The sequence below is a fragment of the Aethalodelphis obliquidens genome, unplaced genomic scaffold (assembly GCF_003676395.1).
Source record: "Aethalodelphis obliquidens isolate GAN/ISIS:26980383/991018 unplaced genomic scaffold, ASM367639v1 scaffold108, whole genome shotgun sequence".
NCBI classification, from domain to species: Eukaryota; Metazoa; Chordata; class Mammalia; order Artiodactyla; family Delphinidae; genus Aethalodelphis; species Aethalodelphis obliquidens.
In genome coordinates this window covers 3,543,859-3,566,591 of record NW_020838052.1, presented here as the reverse complement: position 1 = coordinate 3,566,591, position 22,733 = coordinate 3,543,859, and positions in this window count along the sequence as shown.

The following is a 22,733-nucleotide window of genomic DNA, read 5'->3' as shown; positions in this document are numbered from 1 at the left end:
GTGAAGACACGTGTTTGGTAAAACCTTACTGATGGCCTGGCAAAAGTGTCTCCCTTATGAGAAATCAGTATGTGCCCTTCAAGCTAGGTGAAATGTACGTTACCCATTTGGCCCTTTCTGTATTTGGAGATTAGCCCCGGAGTTCCAGACAAATTATTTGGGAAACCTGGAAATAGCACTTTCGAGATGTGTCTTCATGTTGCCCCAAGCTCTGTGTTCCATATTCGAAATGGAATAAATGAAGCCTTTTTCAGAAAGCATGGCCAGGCTCGTTTCCCTGATTCGATGTGCACGTGCACCTTACGAGCCAGAGGAAAGCATTGTGATACCCACGATTCTTTCAGGATTGGCCAGTTCTCATCCAGCTTATTCCAAGCAGGTCCTGAAAGGTTTGTGTCCCTTTTCCCAACACACCATCCACTAGTTTGTTCAATAGTGCTACACACTGTGTTTTCTCAATGTGATATGGAATGACAGCCTTTCAGACTGCATAGGAAGGAGGTTTCTCACAGGTCAGATGGCATGTGTACCTCACAGGATAGATGAAGAAAATTTTACATGCATGTTTCGTTCAGTGTATGGTGAACAGGACCAAGGTCGGGTGAGCACATAGAATCTTTTGTCATAGATAGCCTCTGGCACTGTGATGCATCAGTTCCCTTAAAACGCTTTTCTCACATAGAGTCATCAAAAGACAATATCATGAGAAAGCAGGTTGATGCACATTACAAAGAACCTTGCAGATATCCAATATGAAGGCCTTGGAGACAGATGTGTCAGCAAGTGTTTTGCCCAAGAGGGTTCCTTCAACAACGGAAGGTCATGTCGAGTGCAGTGACACCTGCGGTGATGAATGCTGTGAGTTAAAAATGTATCATTTGTACATGCTTCTTGAAATTGGAGCATACCAAATGGTGCTCAAGTTGATGGGATGAGAAAGCCTTTCAAAAACATGTTGCAAGATGCTGCTCTTATATTGATGGCAGGGGTTGCTTCACTGCTGCATGCGGGAAATAAATCCTGCGTTCGTGTTTGTTTCTTGAGGGCGAAAGGTCCTTACTGAGTGAGGCTTGTGGTGACCTCTGTTCACAAAAAGTGGTTCCTATCACAGGAGGGAACTTTGCAAACTCTCCTGGGCACTGGGTCCTCAAGTCCATTGCAAGGGACGTGATCTCCATGGCATGGGGAATGAGTTTCTTGCCAGCTCAGAAATGCATATGACTGAGGTGGGCTGGATGGAAGCAATGGTAAATCCGTGTTGTTTTCCATGCAAGAAACACATAGGCAAAGGATCTAGATCGCAGTGAAACCTATGGGAGAATTGTGGTACCTGGTTTGCACATGGCTCCCATATGTCGCACTAAGGGCTTAGTTCTGAAGCCCACATGGTGCAAAAGCTTTTAAAGGCACTTGGCCATGTTCTTGTTGCCCACCTCTGCAAAGTATGGTAATTTCACTCTATAGGTGGATCGCCCAGATGGAACACAAATTTTGTTCACTCCTTGACCCCTGAGCATAGTGGCAGAGGAAAATCTGGGTCATTTCAGAGGCTTCTCCACCGAGAGTTTTGCGAGGCCCTGGGCATTGCCTTGCAGCTCCACAAAAGCAGGGATCTCAGGCACAGGGGCAGCTTGTGCTTTCTCCACCCTCATACCATGAACATACCCTAAGGAACGGGATACCTTTGATGTCAGCTCTCGGAACCACGGTTTCCCGAGATGGCTCATTTAGTGACCAGAATTTATCCCTCGTGTGCAACACATGAGCGATTATTTTTGAAACTTCCAAACCCAGACACTCTATCTCTCAGGTCTTTTGAAGCTGAAAGAAGCTAACAAGCTGGGCTTAAATCCCATGGGTGAAAATATGCTCATGCCTCACAACAGAAGGCAGACTGAAACGCTTTTCTCCTAGAAGGAGTGCAGAAGTCCGTTACGGGCTATAGGATAGAAATGTGATGCAGGCTAATAAAAATCCGTGGAATGGTCAAATACTGAAAGTGTCATTCATTGGGTGGTTTCTTCTACATACCCGTACCACATGTATACGTAACGGACATGTTCCCCTGCACCTGTTGGGGTGTGTGAAGTCACGTGTTTGGCAAAACCTTACTGATGGCCTGGCAAAAGTGTCTCCCTTATGGGAAACCGGTATGTGCCCTTCAAGCTAGGTGAAAGGTATGTTACACATTTGGCCCTTTCTGGATTTGGAGTTTAGCCATGGAGTCCCAGACAAGGAGCACATTATTTGGGACACCTGGAAATTGCACTTTCGTAGAGGTGCCTTCATGCTGCACCGAGTTCGGTCTTCTATATTTGAAAGGGAATAAAAGAAGCCTCGTGCGGAAAGCATGGCCATGCTCATTCCCCAGATGATATGCGCACGTGCAACTGACGAGCCAGAAGAAAGCAATGGGATACGCACGATTCTTTCGGCATTGGCCAGTTTTCATCCAGCTTCTTCCAAAAAGGGTCTGAAAGGTTTGCGCCCCCTTTCTCAACACGCCTACCAGCCGTTCGTTCAAACAGTGCTACAGTCCATATTTCTGATGGTGATATGGAATGACAACCTTTTAGACTGCATTGGAAGGAAGTTTCTCACCAGGCAAATGGGATGTGTACCTGACACACTAAATGAAGAATAGTTCATATGCAAATTTCGATCAGTGTATGGGGAAGAGGACCCCGGTCGGGCGAGCACATAGTATCTTTTGTCATAGACATCCTCCGGCACTGTGGTGCATCGGCTCCCTTAAAACGCATTGAGACACCTAAAGAGAATAGCAGGAGAAAGCAGCTGACGCACATCACAGAGCAGCCTTGTAGATTTCCAATACGAAGGCATGTGGAGATAAATGGGTTTGCAAGTGTATCACCCAAGAAGTTTCCTTCAAAAGTAGAAAGTCATACCGAGTTCAGTGACACCTCAGCTGATGAGTGCTGTGAGTAAAAAACGAATCGTTTGTACATGCTTCTTGGAAGTGGACTGTCGCAAAGCATGCTCAAGAGGACGGGATGAGAAAGCCTTACAAAAACAAGTTGCAAAGTGCTGCTCCTACATTAAAGGCACGGGTTGGTTCATTGCTGTGTGCGTGAAATCCTGGGTTCGTGTTTGTTTGTGCGGTGTGCGATGTCCTTACTGAGTGAGGCTTGAGGTGACCTGTGTTCACACAAAGCGTTTCCTATCACAGGAGGGAACATTGCAGACTATTCTTGGCATTGGATCCTCAAGTCCCTAGCAAGGAACGCCTTGCCCATGGCATCGGAAATGAGGTTCTCCCCAACTGAAAAATGCGTATGACTGAGTTGGCCCGGATGGAAGCAATAGTAAATTCATGATGCTTTCCGTGCAGGAAACACATAGGCCAAGGGTCTAGAACGTAGTGAAACCTATGCGAGAATTATGGTACCCAGTTTGCACAGGGGCTCCCATAAGTCACACTAAGGGCTCGGTTCTGAAGCCCACATGGTGCAAAAGCTTTTTTTTTTTTTTAACATCTTTATTGGGGTATAATTGCTTTACAATGGTGTGTTAGTTTCTGATTTATAACAAAGTGAATCAGTCATACATAAACATATGTTCCCATATGTCTTCCCTCTTGCGTCTCCCTCCCTCCCACCCTCCCTATCCCACCCCTCCAGGCTGTCACAAAGCACCGAGCCAATATCCCTGTGCCATGCGGCTGCTTCCCACTAGCTATCTACCTTACTACGTTTGTTAGTGTGTATATGCCGATGACTCTCTCTCGTCCTGTCACAGCTCACCCTTCCCCCTCCCCATAACCTCAAGTCCGTTCTCTAGGAGGTCTGCGTCTTTATTCCTGCTTTACCCCTATGTTCTTCATGACATTTTTTCCCTTAAATTCCATATATATGTGTTAGCATACGGTATTTGTCTTTTTCTTTCTGACTTGGTGCAAAAGCTTTTAAAGGCACTTGGCCACATGCTGGTTGCCCACCTCTGCAAAGTATGGTCATTTTACTCTGTAGTTGGACTGCTCACTTGCAACACAAATTTTGTTCACTCCTTGACCCCTGAGCCTAGTGGCAGAGGCAAAAACTGGGTCATTTCAGAGGCTTCTCCACCACGCTTTGGCCAAGGCACTGGCCACTGACCTGATGTCCCACACAAGCAGGAACTTCAGGTCCAGGGGCCGCTGTTTGCCACCCTCATACCATGAACAGTTTCCTAAGGAAGGGGATCACTTTGATGTCACCTCTCGCAACAAAGTTTTCCGGAGACTGCTCTTTTAGTGACCAGAAGCTATCCTTGTGGAACACATGCAGCGATTACTTTCGAACCTTCCAAACCTAGACATGTTTTCTCTTAGCTCTTTGGAAGCTGAGTGAAGATAACAATGTGGCCTCAAGTCCCATGGGCGAAAAGAGGCTGATGCCTCTCAACAGAGGGCATGTGGAAACATGTTGATCCTAGAAGGAGTGCAGAAGTCTGTTATGGGCTATAGGATAGAAATGTGATGCAGGCCGAAAAATCTCTGGAGTGATCCAAAAACGAAAGTGTCATGCACTAGGTACATTCTTCTACATACCTGAACCCACGTATCAGTAACAGACATGTGGCCATGTGTCTGGCATGGTGTGTGAAGCCACATGTTTGGTAAAACCTTACTGATGGTCTGGCAAAATTGTACCCCTTATGCGAAATGGATATGTGCCCTTCAAGCTAGGTGAACTGTATGTTACCCGTTTGGCCCTTTCTGGATTTGGACTTTAGCAACGGAGTTCCAGACAAGCAGCAACCTATTAGGAGACCTGGAAATAGCACAGAGGTGCTTTTATGCTGCCCCGAGCATTGTATTCCATATTCGAAAGGGAATAAAGGAAGCCTTGTGCGGAAAGCATGGCTAGGCTCATTCCCCTAATGCCATGTGAATGTGCAACTGATGAGCCAGAGGAAAGCAAGTTTATACTCACGATTCTTTTGGGATTGGCCAGTTCTCATACAACTTGTTCCAAGCAGGTTGTAAAAGATTTCCGCTTCTTTTCCCAACACGCCAACCACGAGTTCATTCAAACAATGCTACACTCCGTGTCTCTCAAGGTGATATGAAATAACAGCCTTTCATTCTGCATAAGAAGGAAGTTTCTCACAGGGCAAATGGGATGTGTACCTGACAGGCTAGATGAATAAAATTTCATATGTAGATATCGTTCAGTGTATGGGGAAATGGACCCAGATTGGGGGAGCCCATTGTGTCTCTTTTCACAGACATCCTCTGGCACTGTGGTACATCGGCTCCCTTAAAACACTTTGCTTACATAGAGCCATCTATAGAGAATAGCAGGAGAAAGCAGGTTGACGCACATCACAAAGAAACCTTGCAGATTTCCAATATGAAGGCCTGTGGAGACAAATGGGTCTGCAAGCATATCACCTAAGAGAGTTCCTTCAGAAATAGAGGGTCATACGGAGTAGAGTGACAACTTTGGTGATGAGTGCTGTGAGGTAAAAACGTATCATTTGTACATGCTTCTTGGAAGTGGAGTGTAGCAAAAGGTGCTCAAGTGGATGGGACGAGAAAGCCTTTCAACAACAAGTTGCAGGGTACTGCTCCTACATTGAAGGCGGGGGTAAGTTCATTGCTGTGTGTGAGAAAGAAATCTTGGGTTCGTGTTTGTTCCTTGAATGCAGGAGGTCCTTACTGAGTGAGGTTTGAGGTGATCTTTGTTTACACAAAGCGGTTCCCATCACAGGAGGGAACGTTGCAAACTTTTCTTGGCACTGTGTGCTCAAGTCCATTGCAAAGGATGCTTTCCCCGTGGCATGGGAAACGAGTTTTCCCCAGCTCAGAAATGTATATGACTGAGGTGGGTCAGATGGAAGCAGTAGTAAATCTATGATGCTTTCTGTGCTGGAAATACAATGGCCAAGTGTCTAGAATGTAGTGAAACCTATGCGACAATTGTGGTACCTGGTTTGCAACGGGGATCCCATAAGTTGCACTAAGGACTTGGTTCTGAAGCCCACATGGTGCAAATGCTTTTAAAGGCACTTGGCCACGTCCTGGTTGCCCCCCTCTGCAAAGTATGGTAATTTCACTCTGTAGGTGGTCGATCCATGTGGAACAAAAATTTCATTCACTCCTTGACCCCTGAGCCTAGTGGCAGAGGCAGAAACTGGGTCATTTCAGAGACTTCTCCACCAAGCTTCTGGAGAGGCGCCAACCATTGACTTTAAGCTCCTCAAAAGTAGGGATCTCAGGCCCAGGGGAATCTTTTGATTTCTCCACCCTCATACCATAGAGACTGTCCTTAGGAACGGGATAGTTTTGATGTCAGTTCTCGAAAGAACAGTTTCCCGAGAGTGCTCCTTCAGTGACCAGAATCTATCCCTCGTGAGGGACACATGCAGCGATTACTTTCATACCTTCCAAACCCAGACACTCTATCTCTTAGGTCTTTTGAAACTGAGTGAAGCTAACAAAGTGGGCTCAGGTCCCACGGGTGAAAAGAGGCTCGTGCCTCTCAACAGAGGTCATGTTAAAACGTGTTTCTCCTAGAAGGATTGCAGAAGTCCATTACAGGCTATAGGATAGAAACATGACGCAGGCTGGTAGAAATCCCTGGAGTTGTCCCATACCGAAAATGTCATGCATTGGGCGGTTTCTTCTACATACCAAAACCCACGTATCAGAATAGACATGTACCCCTGGGTCTGGCAGGCTTTGTGAAGCCTCATGTTTGGCAAAACCTTACTGCTGCCCTCACAAATGTGTCCCCCTTATGGGAAATTGGTATGTGCCCTTAAAGCTAGGTGAAAAGTATGTTATGCATTTAGCCCTTTCTGGATTTGGAGTTTAGCCATGGAGTTCCAGACAAGGATCAAATTATTTGTGAGACCTGGAAATATCAGTATCACAGAGACACCTTCATGCTGCCCTGAGCACTGTGTTCCATATTCAGAATGGAACAAAAGAAGCCTTATGCGGAAAGCACAGCCATTCTCGTTCCCACGATGGGATGTGCAAGTGCAACTGACGAGACAGAGGAAAGTAATGTGATACCCACGATTCTTTTGGGATTGGCCAGTTCTCATCCAGCTTGTTCCAAGCAGGTTCTGAAAAGTTTTCGCCCTTTTTGCCAACACGCCAACCACCAGTTCATTCAAACAGTGCTATGTACCATGTTTCTCAAGGTGATATGGTATGACAGCCTTTCAGACTGCATAGGAAGGAAGTTTCTCACAGAGCAAATTGGTTGTGTACCTGACAGTCTAGATGAAGAAAATTTCATATGCAGATTTCATTCAGTTTATGGTGAATAAGACCCAGGTCGGGCGAGCACGTAGTGTCTTTTTTCACAGACATCCTCTCTCACTGTGGTGCATTGGTTCCCTTAAAACGCTTTGCTCACATACAGCCATCCAAAGAGAATAGCAGGAGAAAGCAGGTTGACACACATCACAAAGAAGCCTTGCAGATTTCCAATATGAAGATCTGTGGAGACAGATGGTTCTGCAAGCTTTTTGCCCAAGAGGGTCTCTTCAACAATAGAAGGTCATACCGAGTGCAGTGACTCCTGCGTTGATGAGTGCTGTGAGTTAAAACTTATCATTTTTACATGCTTCTTGGAAGTGGAGTGTAGCAAATGTTGCTCAAGGGTACGGGTCTAGAAAGCCTTTTAAAAGCAAGTTGGAAGGTGCTGCTCCTACATTGAAAGCAGGGGCTTTTTCATTGCTGCATGCGGGAAAGGAAACCTGGGTTCGTGTTTGTTCCTTGAAAGAGATAAGTCCTATGGACTGAGGCTTGAGGTTACTTGTGTTCACACAAATGGTTCAGATCACAGGCGGGAACACTGAAAACTCTTCTTGGCACTGTGTCCTCAAGTCCATTGCAAGGGAGGCCTTTCCCATGGGCTATGGGAAACGATTTTCTCCCCAGCTCAGAAATTCATATGACCGAGGTGGGCCATGCAGAAACAATAGTATACTATCTTGCTTTCCGTGCAGTAAATGCATAGGCCAAGTGTCTAGAATGTAGTGAATCCTATGTGCGAACTGTGGTACCCGGTTTGCACAGAGCCTCCCAAGACACTAAGGTCTTGGTTCTGAAACCCACAGGGTGCTAAAGGTTTTCAAGGCACTTGGCCAGGTGTTGATTGCCAACCTCTGCAAAGTGTGTTTATTTCATTCTATAGGTGGACGGCCCACGTGGAACAAAAATTTTGTTCAGTCCTTGACCTCTGAGCCTAGTGACCAAGGCAAAATCTGGGTCATTTCAGAGGTTTATCCACCGAGCTTTTGGAGATGTGCCTGCCTTTGACTTGAAACTCCACACAGGCATGGACTTCAGGTCCAGAGACAGCTGTGCTTTCTCCACCCTCATACCATGAAAACTTTCCTAAAGAACGGGATTCCTTTGATGTCAGCCCTTGGAATCAAGGTTTCCTGAGAGTGCTCTTTTAGTGACCAGAAGCAATCCTTCCTGTGGGACAAATGCAGTGATTACTGTCGAACCTTCCAAACCCAGACACACTCTCTCTTAGGGCTTTGGGAACTGATCTAAGTTAACAAAATGGGCTCTAGTCCAGTGGGCAAAAAGAGGCTCATGCCTTCAACAGAGGGCATGTTGAAATGTGTTGCTCCTAGAAGAGTGCAGAAGTCTGTTACAGGCTATAGGAGAGAAAAGTGATGCAGGCTGTTAGAAATACCTGGAGTGCTCCCATACTGAATGTGTCATGCACTGGGTGGTTTCTTCTACACACCCGAACTCCACGTTTGGGTAACCAGCATGTGCCCCTGTGCCTGGTGGTATGTGTGAAGCCACGTGTTTGGCAAAACCTTACTGATGGCCTGGCAAAAGTGTCCTCCTTATGGGAAATTGGTATGTGCCCTTCAAGCTGGTGAACTGTAGGTTACGCATTTGGCCATTTCTGGATTTGGAGTTTAGCTACAGAGTTCCAGACAAGGAGCCAATTATTTGGGACACCTGGAAATAGCACTTTCTCAGAAGTGCCTTCATGCTGCCCCAAGTTTGGTCTTTCATATTCGAAAGGGAATAAATGAAGCTTTGTGCGGAAAGAATGGCCATGCTCATTCCACAGACGGGATGTGCACGTGCAGCTGACGAGCTAGATGAAAGCAATGTGATACCCATGATTCTTTCGGGATTGTCCAGTTCTTATCCAGCTTGTTCCAAGCAGGTTCTGAAAGGTTTGTGCCCCTTTTCTCAGCACGCCAATCACCAGTTCGTTCAAATAGTGCTAAGCTCCATGTTTCTCAAGGTGATATGGAATGACAGCATTTCAGACTGCATGCAAAGGCATTTTCTCACAAGGTAAATGGTTTGTGTACCTGACAGCTAGATTAAGGAAATTCCAAGTGCTTTTTTCGTTCTGTATATAGGGAACTTGACCCTGGTTTGGGGGAACACATAGTGTCTTCTGTCCCATTCTTCCCCTGCCAATGTGGGGTATAACTTGCCTTAAAACAGTCTCCACACATGGAGCAATCTCAGGAGACTAGCAGCAATCTAGCAGGTCGATGCACATCACAATTAAGCCTTACCAATTTCCAACATGAAGCCCTATGTAGACAGATATGGGTCTGAAAGCGTTTCTCCCAAGAGGGTTCCATCAGCAATAGGAGGTCATACCGAGTGTTGCGACACCTGCAGTGATGAGTGGTGTGAGTTTAAAACCTATCGATTGTATATGCTCTATGTAAGTGGAGCTTAGAGATGCATGTTCAATGTGACGGCTACTTGGAAGATGCTGTTCTTACAAGGAATGCAGGTATTTGTTGCAGTGTGCGCTAAGATGATCCTGGATGGAGTTTGTTCCTGGAGTGCAGGAAGTCCTTAAAGACTGAGGTGTGTGGTGACTCGTGCTTATACAATGCTGTTAGATCACAGGAGGGAACCTAGAAACCTGTTCTTGACAGTGATTTGTCATGTCCTTTGCAAGGGTGACCTTTCAGATGGCCTGACAGATTTTACCCTTCCCACGTAGCTCTTACTATTCTCATGTCTTTCAAACCTGTTCTTGAGCTGGTAGTAGTATTGTTTGCAGTATCTCTACCCTGCAGAACCAAATCACTTGTCATTCATAAATTTTTGTTAATTTCATTTTGTAAATTTTTATGTTCCAGTCTGTCTTAGGGGCTACCTGAATTGGGAACAAACCACTAATATTTGTTTTGTATAATTAACTCTCCACTCTGGAAGTTATGGGTAATGCCCTAAATAATACAAGATGCATACAGACCCATAGAAAACTGAGTGAAGATTCCAGGTGAAGGCAAAGATTATACTACCTAAGTCTTAAGAAGAGTCTGGAATAAGAATTTTGATGAATTTAGTCCATTCAGTAGCAGCCACACTTTTGATGGAATATGTACATGTCCAACAAATACACGTTTTAGAAAATACTTAGAAGTTTTTTTCCACTGCTAGCATATTCCTAAGTTCAGTGAACGCCTAGTGAAGTGCTGAATGAGTATCCTGAAACAGTTTTTCTCTAAAGACTGGAAGATGTGGCTGCTGTATCTCGCTCTCTCATTCTTTCTCTCTCTCATCTATCATCTATCAATCTCTATGTTGTATTCTTTTCCTTGTTTTCTTTTGTTTTTCTTGATTCCTTATCTCAGGGAAATATCTGTCAAAAGAGTTGAAGCCAAGCTAATGAAACAGAGATCAATGATCACCCTGACAAGAAATAGTCTTCGAAAAATAAGTGTGTGAAAATGATAAAAATAATTGAGTACTACAGTCTTAAATAATCTAAAAAATATAACAGTAAACTCAGGGGAAGAGAGAGGATATTATTTCCAGATTTACCATATTATAATATTATAATGCCCAATTTTCAGGCAAAAAAAAAAATCACAGGACATAAAGAGTAAAAGAAAAGCATGGTTTATTCTAAAGAATAAAATACCTTTAACCCCGTACTGTCTAGGTGGGGAACAGATGCCCTCAAGCGACCTACAAGAAGAGGGGAGACCAAATCCAAAGCTGTGGAAACAAAGAAGAGAAAAGGAAGTTTCTCCCAGCAGCCTCAGGAGCAGTGGATTAAATCTTCACAATCAACTTGATGTACCTGCATCACTGGAAACACTGAATAGACAATGAATCATCTGAAAATTGAGGCGGTGGAATTTGAGAGCAAATCCAGACTTGGGATTTGCTTTCTGCATCTAATTTATTTCTGCTTTTATGTTTATCTTAGTTTTGTATTTAGAGTTTATTATCATTGGTAGGTTTGTTTATTGATTTGCTTGCTCTCTTCCTTTTATATATACATAAATATTTTTCCCTTTTTCTCTTTTTGTGAGGGTGTATGTGTATGCTTCTTTGTGTGATTTGCCTGCATAGCATTGCTTTTACCATTTCTCCTAGGGTTCTGTCTGTCGGTCTTTTTTTAAATTTTAGTATAGATTATAGCGCTTGTTATCATTGGTGGATTTGTTTCTTGGTTTGGTTTTCTCTTCTTTTTTTATTACTTTTTAATTTTTAATCATTTTTATTTTAATAAATATTTTATTTTTTCTTTCTTATTTTAACACCTTTATTGGACTTTAATTGCTTTACAATTGTGTATTAGTTTCTGCTTTACAACAAAGTGAATCATTTATAAATATACATATGTTCCCATATCTCTTCCCTCTTGCATCTCCTTCCTTCCCACCCTCGCTATCCCACCCACCTACGTGGTCACAAATCACCGAGCTGATCTCCCTGTGCTATGCAGCTGCTTCCCCCTAGCTATTTTACGTTTGGTAGTGTATATATGTCTACGGCACTCTCTCACTTTGTCACAGCTTACCCTTCCCTCTCTCGATATCCTCAAGTCCATTCTCTAAAAGGTCTGTGTCTTCATTCCTGTCTTACCCTTAGGTGCTTCATGACATTATTTTTTCTTAAATACCATATATATGTGTTAGCATACGGTATTTGTCTCTCTCTTTCTGATTACTTCACTCTGTATGACAGACTCTAGGTCTATCAACCTCATGACAAATAGCTCAATTTTGTCTCTTTTTATGGCTGAGTAATATTCCATCGTATATATGTGCCATATCTTCTTTATCCATTCATACGATGATGGACACTTAGGCTGTTTCCATCTCCGGGCTTTTGTAAATAGAGCTGCAATGAACATTTTGGTACATGAATATTTTTGAATTATGGTTTCCTCAGGGTATATGCCCAGTAGTGGGATTGCTGGGTCATATGGTAGTTCTATTTGTAGCTTTTTAAGGAACCTCCATACTGTTCTCCACAGTGGCTGAACCAATTCACATCCCCACGAGCAGTGTAAGAGTGTTCCCTTTTCTCCACACCCTCTCCAGCATTTATTGTTTCTAGATTTTTTGATGATGGGCATTTCCGACTGGTGTGAGATGATATCCCATTGTAGTTTTGATTTGCATTTCTCTAATGATTATGTAAGGTAGATAGCTAGTGGGAAGCAGCCGCATAGCACAGGGAGATCAGCTCCGTGCTTTGTGACCGCCTGGAGGGATGGGATAGGGAGGGTGGGAGGGAGGGAGACGCAAGCGGGAAGAGATATGGGAACATATGTATATATATAACTGATTCATTTTGTTGTGAAGCTGAAACTAACATACCATTGTAAAGCAATTATACTCCAATAAAGATGTTTAAAAAAATATGGTTTATCACATTGATTGATTTGCGTATATTGAAGAATCCTTGCATTTCTGGAATAAACCCCACTTGCTCATGGTGTATGATCCTTTTAATGTGCTGTTGGATTCTGTTTGCTAGTATTTGTTGAGGATTTTTGCATCTCTGTTCATCAGTGATATTGGCCTGTAGTTTTCTTTCTTTGTGACATCCTTGTCTGGTTTTGGTATCAAGGTGATGGTGGCCTCGTAGAATGAATTTGGGAGCGTTCCTCCCTCTGATATATTTGGAAGAGTTTGAGAAGGATATGTGTTAGCTCTTTTCTAAATGATTGATAGAATTCGCCTGTGAAGCCATCTGGTCCTTGGCTTTTGTTTGTTGGAAGATTTTAAATCACAGTTTCAATTTCTGTGCTTGTGATAGTTCTGTTCATATTTTCTATTTCTTCCTGATTCAGTTTTGGCAGGTTGTGCATTTCCAAGAGTTTGTCCATTTCTTCCAGGTTGTCCATTTTATTGGTATAGAGTTGCTTGTAGAAATCTGTCATCATCCTTTGTATTTCTGCAGTGTCAGTTGTTACTTCTACTTTTTCATTTCTAATCCTATTGATTTGAGTCTTCTCCCTTTTCTTCTTGATGAGTCCGGCTAATGGTTTATCTGTTTTCTTTTTATCATCTCAAAGAACCAGTTTGTAGTTTTATTGATCTTTGCTGTCGTTTCCTTCATTTCTTTTTCACTTATTTCTGATCCGATTTTTATGATTTCTTTCCTTCTGCTAACGTTGGGGTTCTTTTATTCTTCTTTCTCTAATTGCTTTAGGTACAAGGTTAGATTTTTTATTCGAGATGTTTCCTGTTTCTTAAGGTGGGCTTGTATTGCTATAAACTTCCCTCTTAGAACTGCTTTTGCTGCATCCCGTAGGTTTTGGGTCGTCGTGCCTCCGTTGTCATTTGTTTCTAGGTATTTTTTCATTTCCTCTTTGATTTCTTCAGTGATTACTTCGTTATTAAATAGTGTATTGTTTAGCCTCCATGTGTTTGTAGTTTTTACAGATCTTTTCCTGTAATTGATATCTAGTTTCATAGCGTCGTGGTCGGAAAAGATACTTGTTACAATTTCAGTTTTCTTTAATTTACCAAGGCTTGATTTGTGATCCAGGATATGATCTATCCTGGAGAATGTTCCATGAGCACTTGAGAAAAATGTGTATTCTGTTGTTTTTAGATGGAGTGTCCTATAAATACCAATTAAGTCCATCTTGTTTAATCTATCATTTAAAGCTTGTGTTTCCTTATTTATTTTCATTTTGGATGATCTGTCCATTGGTGAAAGTGGGGTGTTAAAGTCCCCTACAATGAGTGTGTTACTGTCGATTTCCCCTTTTATGGCTGTTAGTATTTGCCTTATGTATTGAGGTGCTCCTATGTTGGGTGCATAAATATTTACAATTGTTTTATCTCCTTCTTGGATCGATCCCTTGATCATTATGTAGTGTCCTTCTTTGTCTCTTCTAATCGTCTTTATTTTAACGTCTATTTTTTCTGATATGAGAATTGCTACTCCAGCTTTCTCTTGGTTTCCATTTGCATGGAATATTTTTTTCCATCCCCTTATTTTCAGTCTGTATGTGTCTCTAGGTCTGAAGTGGGTCTCTTGTAGACAGCATATATATGGGTCTTGTTTTTGTATCCATTCAGCCAATCTATGTCTTTTGGTGGGAGCATTTAGTCCATTTACATTTAAGGTAATTATCGATATGTATGTTCCTATTCCCATTTTCTAAATTGTTTTGGGTTCGTTATTGTAGGTCTTTTCCTTCTCTTGTGTTTCTTGCCTAGAGAAGATCCTTTAGCATTTGTTGTAAAGCTGGTTTGGTGGTGCTAAACTCTCAGCGTTTGCTTGTCTGTAAAGGTTTTAATTTCTCCATCAAATCTGAATGAGATCCTTGCTGGGTAGAGAAATCTTGGTTGCAGGTTTTTCTCCTTCATCACTTTAAATATGTCCTGCCAGTCCCTTCTGGCTTGCAGAGTTTCTGCTGAAAGATCAGCTGTTAACCTTATTGGCATTCCCTTGTGTGTTATTTGTTGTTTTTCCCTTGCTGCTTGTATTTTTCATTTATTTATTTTTAACAGCTTTATTGGGGTATAATTGCTTTACAATGGTGTGTTAGTTTCTGCTTTATAAAAAAGTGAATCAGTTATACATATACATATGTTCCCATATCTCTTCCCTCTTGCGTCTCCCTCCCTTACACCCTCCCTCTCCCACCCGTCCAGGCCGTCACAAAGCACCGAGCTGATATTCCTGTGCTATGCGGCTGCTTCCCACTAGCTAGGTACCTTACGTTTGGTAGTGTATATATTTTCATGCCTCTCTCACACTTTGTCACAGCTCACCCTTCCCCCTCCCCATATCCTCAAGTCTGTTCTCTAGTATGTCTGTATCTATTTTCCTGTCTTACCTCTACGTTCTTCATGACATTTTTTTTTCTTACTTTCCATATATATGTGTTAGCTTACCGTATTTGTCTTTCTATTTCTGACTTACTTCACTCTGTATGATAGATTCTAGGTCCATCCACCTCACTACAAGTAACTCAATTTCGTTTCTTTTTGTGGCTAATATTCCATTGTATATATGTTCCACATTTTCTTAATCCATTCACCCAATGATGGGCACTTATGTTGTTTCCATATCCTGGCTATTGTAAATAGAGCTACAATGAACATTTTGGTACATGACTCTTTTTCTTTCTTTTTTTTTACATATTTATTGAAGTATGATTGGTTTACAATGGTGTGTTAGTTTCTGCTTTATAATAAAGTGAATCAATTATACATATACATATATTCCCGTATCTCTTCCCACTTGCATTTCCCTCCCTCCCACCCTCCCTATTCCACCACTCTAGGTGGTCACAATGTACCAAGCTGATCTCCATGTGCTATGCTGCTGCTTCAGCCTAGCTATCTATTTTATGTTTGGTAGTGTGTATATGTCGATGCCACTCTCTCTCTCTGTCACACCTTACCCTTCCCCCTCCCCATATCCTCAAGTTCATTCTCTAGTAGGTCTGTGTCTTTCTTCCTGTCTTACCCCTAGGTTCTTCATGACACTTTTTCTTAAATTCCATATATATGTGTTAGCATATGGTATTTGGCTTTCTGACTTACTTCACTCTGTATGAGAGACTCTAGGTCCATCCACCTCAATACAAATAGCTCAATTTCATTTCCCTTTATGGCTGAGTAATATTCCATTGTATATATGGGCCACATATTCTTCATCCTTTCATCCGATTATGGACACTTAGGTTGTTTCCATCGCCGCGCTATTGTAAATAGAGCTGCAGTGAACATTTTGGTGCATGACTCTTTTTGAATTATGTTTTTCTCAGGGTATATGCTCAGTAGTGGTATTGCTGGGTCATATGGTAGTTCTATTTGTAGTTTTTTCAGGATCCTCCATACTTTTCTCCATAGTGGCTGTACCAATTAACATTCCCACCAGCAGTGCAAGAGAGTTCCCTTTTCTCCACACCCTCCCCAGCATTTATTGTTTCTAGATTTTTTGATGATGGCCATTCTGACGGTTGTGAGATGATATCTCATTGTAGTTCTGATTTGCATTTCTCTAATGATTAATGATGCTGAGCATTCTTTCATGTGTTTGTTGGCAGTCAGTATATCTTCTTTGGAGAAATGTCTATTTAGGGCTTCAGCCCATTTATGGATTGGGTTGTTTGTTTTTTTGTCATTGAGCTGCATGTGCTGCTTGTAAAATTTGGAGATTAATCCTTTGTCAGTTGCGTCATTTCCAAATATTTTCTCCCATTCTGAGTGTAGTCTTTTGGTATGGTTTATGGTTTCCTTTTCTGTGCAAAAGGCTTCAAGTTTCATTAGGTCCCATTTGTTTATTTTTGTTTTTATTTCCATTTTTCTAGGAGGTGGGTCATAAAGGATCTTGGTATGATTTATGGCATAGCGTGTTCTGCCTAGGTTTTCCTCTAAGAGTTTGATAGTTTCTGACCTTACATTTATGTCTTTAATACATTCTGAGCTTATTTTTCTGTATGTTTTTAGGGAGTGTTCTAATCTTGTACTTTTACATGTACCTGTCCAGTTTTCCCAGCACCACTTATTGAAGAGGCTGTCCTTTCTCCACTGTACATTCCTGCCTCCTTTATAAAAATAGGTGACCATATGTGCGTGGTTTTTCATCTGGGCTTTCTATCCTGTTCCATTGATCTATATATCTGCTTTTGTTCAAGTACCATACTCTCTTGATTACTGTAGTTTCATAGTATAGTCTGAAGTCAGGGAGCCCTATTCCTCCAGCTCCGTTTTTCATTCTGAAGATTGCTTTGGCTATTCGGGGTCTTTTGTGTTTCCAAATTGTGAATTTTTTTGTTCTAGTTCTGTGAAAAAATGCCAGTGGTAGTTTGATAGGGATTTCATTGAATATGTAGATTGCTTTGGAGAGCAGAGTCATTTTCACAATGTTGATTCTTCCAATCCAAGAACATGGTATATCTCTCCATCTATTTGTATCATTCTTAATTTCTTTCATCAGTGACTTATAATTTTCTGCATACAGGTCTTTTGTCTCCTTAGGTGGGATTAATCCTAGATATTTTATTCTTTTTGTTGCAATGGTAAATGGGAGTGTTTTCTTGATTTCACTTTCAGATTTTTCATCATTAGCGTATTGGCATGCCAGAGATTTCTGTGCATTAATTTTGTATCCTGCTACTTTACGAAATTCATTGTTTAGCTCTGGGAGTTTTCTGGTAGCATCTTTAGGATTCTCTATGTATAGTATCATGTTATCTGCAAACAGTGACAGCTTATTTCTTCTTTTCCGATTTGGAGTCCTTTTCTTTTCTTTTCTTCTCTCATTGCTGTGGCTAAAACTTCCAAAACTATGTTGAGGTAAAGTGGTGAGAGTGGGCAATCTTGTCTTGTTCCTGATCTTAGTGGAAATGTTTTCAGTTTTTCACCACTGAGGATGATGTTGGCTGTGGGTTTGTCATATAAGGCCTTTTTTATGTTGAGGAAAGTTCTCTCTATTCCTACTTTCTACAGGGCTTTTACCATAAATGGGTGTTGAATTTTGTCGGAATATTTCTCTGCATCTATTGATGTCACCATATGGTTTTTCCCCTTCATTTTGTTAATATGGTGTATCACATTTATTGCGTATATTGAAGAATCCTTGCATTCCTGGAATAAACCCTACTTGATCATGGTGTATGATCCTTTTAATGTGCTGTTCGATTCTGTTTGCTAGTATTTTGTTGAGGATTTTTGCATCTATGTGCATCAATGATATTGGCTTTTAGCTTTCTTTCTTTGTGACATCCTTGTCTGGTTTTTGTATCATGGTGGTGTTTACCTCATAGAATGAGTTGGGAGTGTTCCTCCCTCTGCTATATTTTGGAAGAGTTTGAGAAGGATAGGTCTTAGCTCTTCTCTAAATATTTGATAGAATTCGCCTATGAAGCCATCTGGTTCTGGGCTTTTGTTTGTTGGAAGGTTTTTAATCAGAGTTTTAATTTCAGTGTTTGTGATTGGTCTATTCATATCTTCTATTTCTTCCTGATTCAGTCTCGGCAGGTTGTGCATTTCTAAGAATTTCTCCATTTCTTCCAGGTTGTCCAGTTTATTGGCATAGGGTTCTTGTAGTAATATCTCATCATCTTTTGTATTTCTGCAGTCCGTTGTTACTCTTTTTTCATTTCTCATTCTATTGATTTGAGTCTTCTCCCTTTTTTCTTGTTGAATCTGGCTAATGGTTTATCAATTTTGTTTTTCTTCTCAGAGAAACAGCTTTTAGTTTTATTGGTCTTTGCTATCGTTTCCTTCATTTCTTTTACATTTATTTCTGAACTTATCTTTATGGTTTCTTTTCTTCTGCTAACTTTGTGGTTTTTGTTCTTCTTTCTCTAATTGCTTTAGGTGCAAGTTTAGGTTGTTTATTCGCGATGTTTCCTGTTTCTTAAGGTAGGATTGTATTGCTATAAACTCCCCTCTTAGAGCTGCTTTTGCTGCATCCCATAGGTTTTGCGTCGTCGTGTCTCCATTGTCATCTGTTTCCAGGAATTTTTTGATTTTCTCTTTGATTTCTTCAGTGATCCCTTCGTTATTAAGTAGTGCATTGATTAGCCTCCATGTGTTTGTATTTTTTACAGATCTTTTCCTGTAATTGATATCTAGTTTCATAGCACTGTGGTCCAAAAAGATACGTGATATAATTTCAGTTTTCTTAAATTAACCAAGGCTTGATTTGTGACCCAAGATATGATCTATCTTGGAGAATGTTCCATGAGCACTTGAGAAAAATGTGTGTTCTGTTGTTTTTGGATGGAATGTCCTATAAATATCAATTAACTCCATCTTGTTTAATGTATCATTTAAAGCTTGTGTTTCATTATTTATTTTCATTTTTGATGATCTGTCCGTGGTGAAAGTGGGGTGTTAAGTCTCCTACTATGAATGTGCTACTGTCGTTTTCCATTTTTATGGCTGTTAGTATTTGCCTTATGTATTGAGGTGCTCCTATGTTGGATGCATAAATATGTAGAATTGCTATATCTTCTTCATGGATCGATCCCTTGATCACTATGTAGTGTCTTTCTTTGTGTCTTCTAATAGTCTTTATTTTAAAGGCTATTTTGTCTGATATGAGAATTACTACTCCAGCTTTCTTTCGGTTTCGATTTGCATGGATTATCGTTTTCCTTCACCTCACTCTCAGTCTGTATGTGTCTCTTGGTCTGAAGTGGGTCTCTTGTAGACAGCATATATATGGGTCTTCTTTTTGTGTCCATTCAGCCAGTGTGTGTCTTTTGGTGGGAGCATTTAATCCTTTTACATTTACGATAATTATCGATACGTATGGTCCTATTCCCATTTTCTTAATTGTTTTGGGTTTGTTATTGTAGGTCTTTTCCTTCTGTTGTGTTTCTTGCCTAGATAAGTTCCTTTAGTATTTGTTGTAAAGCTGGTTTTGTGGTGTTGAACTCGCTCAGCTTTTGCCTGTCTGTAAAGGTTTTAATTTCTCCATCAAATCTGAATGAGATCCTTGTTGGATAGAGTAATCTTAGTTTTAGGTTTTTCTCATTCATCATTTTAAAAATGTCCTGCCAGTCCCTTCTAGATTGCAGTTTGTGCTGAAAGATCAGCTGTTAACATGGGGATTCCCTTGTGTGTTATTTGTTGTTTTTTCCTTGCTTTTTTTTAATATGTTTTCTTTGTATTTAATTTTTGACAGTTTGATTAATATGTGTCTTGGCATGTTTCTCCTTGGATTTATCCTGTATGGGACTCTCTGTGCGTCCTGGACTTGATTAACTTCTTCCTTTCCCATATTAGGGAAGTTTTCAACTATAATCTCTTCAAATATTTTCTCAGTCCCTTTCTTTTTCTCTTCCTCTTCTGGAACCCCTATAATTCGAATGTTGGTGCGTTTAATGTTGTACCAGAGGTCTCTGAGACTCCTCAGTTCTTTTCATTCTTTTCTCTTTATTCTGCTCTGCAGTAGATATTTCCACAATTTTACCTTCCAGGTCACTCATCCATTATTCTGCCTGAGTTATTCTGCTATTAATACCTTCTAGAGTATTTTTCTTTCATTTATTGTGTTGTTCATCATTGCTTCTTTCTTCTTTACTTCTTCTAGTTCCTTGTTATATGTTTCTTGCATTTTCTCTATTCTATTTCCAAGATTTTGAATCATCTTTACTATCATTATTCTGAATACTTTTTCAGGTAGACCGCTAATTTCCTCTTCATTTGTTGTTTGTTGGTTTTTTTACCTTGCTCCTTCATCTGCTGTGTGTTTTTCTGTCATCTCATTTTGCTTATCTTACTGTGTTTGTGGTGTTATTTTTGCAGGCTGCACGTTCGTAATTCCTGTTGTTTTTCGTGTCTCTCCCCCGGCTGTTTGTTTCAGTGGGTTGTGTAGCCTTCTTGGTGGAGGGGACTAGTGCCTGTGTTCTGGTTGATGACGCTGTATCTTGTGTTTCTGGTGGGCAGTTCCCCATCTGGTTGTGTTTTTTGGGGTGTCTGTGGTCTTATTATGATTTTAGGCAGCCTCTCTGCTAATAGATGTGGCTGTGGTCCTGTCTTGCTAGTTGTTTGGCATAGGGTGTCCAGCACTGTAGCTTGCTGATCATTGAGTGAAGCTGGGTCTTGGCATTGAGATGGAGGTCTTTGGGAGATTTTCGCCATTTGATATTATGTGGATCTGGGAGGTCTCTTGTGGACCAGTGTCCTGAAGTTGGGTCTCCCACCTCAGAGGCACAGCACTGACTCCTGTCTGGAGCACAAAGAGCCTTTCATCCACACAGCTCAGAATAAAAGGGAGAGATATAAGAAAGAAAGAAAGAAATTGGATAAAATAAAATAAGGTAAGATAAAAAATAAAGTTATATGAATTAGAAATAATTATTAAGAAAAACATATTTTTAATGTAAATAAATAAAATAAAATGAACGGACAGAACCCTTGGACAAATGGTGAAAGCAAAGCTATACAGACAAAATCTCACACAGAAGCATACACATACACATTCACAATAAGAGGAAAAGGGGAAAAAATAATATATCTTGTTCTCACTGTCCACCTCTTAAATTTGGGATGATTCGTTGTATACTCATGTATTCCACAGATGCAGGGTACATCAAGTTGATTGTGGAGATTTAATCCACTGCTCCTGAGGCTGCTGGGAGAAATTTCCCTTTCTCTTCTTTGTTCGCACAGCTCCCAGATTTCAGCTTTGGATTTGACCTGGCCTCTACATGTATGTCGCCTGAAGGCGTCTGTTCTTCCCTCAGACAGGACGGGGTTAAAGGAGCAGCTCATTCAGGGTCTCTGGCTCACTCACGATGAGGAGAGAGAGGGGTATGTCGTGAGCCTGCAGCGGCAGAGGCCGGCGTGACGTTGCACCAGCCTGAGGCACGCTGTTTGTTCTCCCGGGGAAGTTGTCCCTGCTTTTGCTGCATCCCGTAGGTTTTGGGTCGTCGTGCCTCCGTTGTCATTTGTTTCTAGGTATTTTTTCATTTCCTCTTTGATTTCTTCAGTGATTACTTCGTTATTAAATAGTGTATTGTTTAGCCTCCATGTGTTTGTAGTTTTTACAGATCTTTTCCTGTAATTGATATCTAGTTTCATAGCGTCGTGGTCGGAAAAGATACTTGTTACAATTTCAGTTTTCTTTAATTTACCAAGGCTTGATTTGTGATCCAGGATATGATCTGTATGTCTGTATATCTCTGTTGTTGGACATTTAGGTTGCTTCCATATCCTGTCTAATGTAAATAGTGTTGCAATGAAAATTAGGGTGCATGTATCTTTTTAAATTATGGTTTTCATTGGATATATGCCCAGGGGTGGGATTGCTGAATCATATGGTAGCTCTGTTTTTAGTTTTTTAAGGAACTTCCATACTGTTCTCCATAGTGGCTGCACCAGCTTACATTCCCACCAACAGCACAGGAGAGTTCCCTTTCTTCCACACCCTCTCCAGCATTTATTGTTAGCAGATTTTTTGCTGATGCCCATTCTGACTGGTGTGAGGTGATACCTCATTGTAGTTTTGATTTGCATTTCTCTAATAAGTAGTGATGAACATCTTTTCATGTGCTTTCTTGCCATCTGTATGTCCTCTTTGGAGAAATGTCTATTTAGATCTTCTACCCACTTTTGGATTGGGTTATTTGATTTTGTTGATATTGAGCTGTATGAGCTGTTTGTACAATATAATTTGGAGATTAATCCCCTGTCAGTAGTTTCTTTTAGAAATACTTTCTCCCATTCTGAGGGTTGTCTTTTTGTTTTCTTTATTGTTTTCTTTATTGTTGAAAAGATTTTAAGTTGAATTAGATTCCATTTGTATATTTTTGTTTTTATTTTCATAATTCTAGGAAGTGCATCAAAAAAGATCTTGCCATTTATGTCAAAGAGTGTTCTGCCTATGTTTTCCTCTAAGAGTTTTATAGTATCTGGTTTTACATTTAGGTCTTTAATCCATTTTGAGTTTATTGTTGTGTATGGTGTTTAGGAGTGTTCTAATTTCATTCTTTTACATGTAGCTGTCCAGTTTTCCCATCACCACTTATTGAAGC